General features: G+C 50.1%; 1 protein-coding gene across 6 annotated transcripts in view; it reads left to right on the top strand.

The window, feature by feature from the left end:
* Nucleotides 1-2,247, top strand: part of LOC113809770 (heterogeneous nuclear ribonucleoprotein C-like 3) — a 670,724-nt gene that overhangs the window by 525,285 nt on the left and 143,192 nt on the right. The gene's annotated exons all lie outside the window — the stretch shown is intronic.

Below are 2,247 nucleotides of genomic sequence, written 5' to 3'. Positions count from 1 at the left end.
TTTTTTTTTTTTTTTTTTGCTGTGGGATGGAAGACGTAGGTGAAGAAAGGGAAGGAGGGTGGAGTGAGGGTTGGAAAGGAGGGAGAGGGAAGGAGGAGGAAATAGAGAGAGAGGGGCAAGGAAAACAGACAAGGAAACAGAGATAGACAGACGGTCAGGACAGACAGTAGGACATACATAGAGACACATACAGACAGACATAAAAAACATACAAACAGATACACAAACATACAGAAGACACAGGCAGACATAGACATATACAAACAGACAGACATAGAGACATACAAACAGATAGACATACATATATACAGACAGACAGACATAGAGACATACAAAAAGATAGACAGACAGACAGACAGACAGACATAGAGACATACAAACAGACAGACAGATAAAGACACATACATCCAGACAAACAGACAGATATAGACACATACAAAGGGACAGACACACAGATATCGACACATACAGACAGACATAGAGACGTACAAGCAGACAGACAGACAGACACAGACATACAAACAGACACAGACAGGACCTAGAGACACACAAACAAACAGACGCAGAGCCAGACAGACAGACGCAGAGCCAGACAGACAGACACAGAGCCAGACAGACAGACGCAGAGCCAGACAGACAGACACAGAGCCAGACAGACAGACACAGAGCCAGACAGACAGACACAGAGCCAGACAGACAGACGCAGAGCCAGACAGACAGACGCAGAGCCAGACAGACAGACGCAGAGCCAGACAGACAGACGCAGAGCCAGACAGACAGACAGGCGCAGAGGCGAGGCCGGCGCGGCGTGGAGCGGAGGGGCGGCCGTAAGTCAGCGCCCGCGTCGGGTGCAAGCGATGCCGGGCGATATTTTCCCTGGGGGATGAAATCTTTCCGAGCTTCCTCAGCAGGATTGTATTTGCGCCCAGCCTTTATTACATGTTTGTCCCCTGCGTAAATTGCTTGAACTAGATGGCGTTGCTAGCTTTGGTATATGCGGGAGGGGAGGGGAGAGGAGGATGGGGAGGGTAGCAGGGAAAATTGGGGAAGAGGGAGGGGTGGGGGTGAGAGGAAGGGAAGGAAGAGGAAGTGGGAGAGAGGAGAGGGGAGGAGGTAGGGGAAATGGGGTTCAGAGAGAGATAGGGGAGGAAAGGAAGGGATGGAGAGAGAGGGAGAGGAGGGAGGGAGTAAGGGAGAGGAAGAAGGGTGAGGAGGGAAGGGACAGGGAGAGATAGGGAGATGAAGAGGAAAGGGAGGAGGGGAGGCAGGGATAGAAGGTGAGAGAGAGAGAGGGGAGAACGAGGGAGAGAGAGAGAGAGAGAGAGGGAAGAGCGAGAGAGAGAAAGGGGGGAGAGCGAAAGAGAGAGAGAGGGAATGCTAAATACAGGAAGGTGAAAAGACGTGACAAAGAAAAAAAGAGAAAGTGACGGAAGGAGAGGGAGAAGGATCCAGAAAAGAAAGTTCCCGCCAGGTGTCGCCGCGTCCTCTTTCACGGCTGTTGTGACACTCAGTCCCAAGTGCCTCGACCAGGCACTCTGTTGATGGCACTAACCTTACGCAAAGCTCTGCTCAAAGTCGAAAGCTGTTTTTTTGTTTTAAATTGTGAAGTGAAAGTCTTGTTTTTTGAAAACCGTAAACGCTTTTAATGGCCTAAATGTATTTTGGCAAAAAAAGAAAAGTTTCTTTTTTATTAGCAATGAGAGAGGCACTTTGGTGAGAGGGGAGAGAGGAGAGGGGAGAGGTCGGGGAGGATAAAAGGAGGAGGGAGAAAAAAATAGATTTGGAAAAAGCGAAAGAAAGGGGAAATGGGGAGAGAAGAGAAGAATGAAGGCCAGGACGCGAAAGAATGTGGAGCAGGAGGGGAAAAAGGAAGGCAATGAGAGATGAGAAGAGGGGAAAGAAGGGGAGGGAACGAAGGAGGAGGAGAGGGAGAAAGAGGAGGAGGACGGGAGATAAGGGAGAGGAGGGAGGGGGCGGGCGGGGAGGGGATGACGTAGGGTTGCAATCACTATCAATACAAAGAGGGTCTGTTGCAGAACACGAAGCTGCTGACAATTTGGTCGCCAGTTTTAATCATGATTGGACGCTCATAACCGTTCCCTTGATGGCGGCACTTGGCTCGGGTGACAGTGACAGGCGTTTTGTTGTGGGTCAGGCCATGGTGGCACTCGGCACTGTACCCGATGGCTCTTTGATTGTTTAGAGGGTAATGGAAAAGGATCCCGTAAAAGGCATTGTAAATTGGTG

Source organism: Penaeus vannamei, chromosome 4 (genome assembly GCF_042767895.1).
Source record: "Penaeus vannamei isolate JL-2024 chromosome 4, ASM4276789v1, whole genome shotgun sequence".
NCBI lineage: Eukaryota > Metazoa > Arthropoda > Malacostraca > Decapoda > Penaeidae > Penaeus > Penaeus vannamei.
This window is presented reverse-complemented; position numbering and strand designations above follow the sequence as displayed.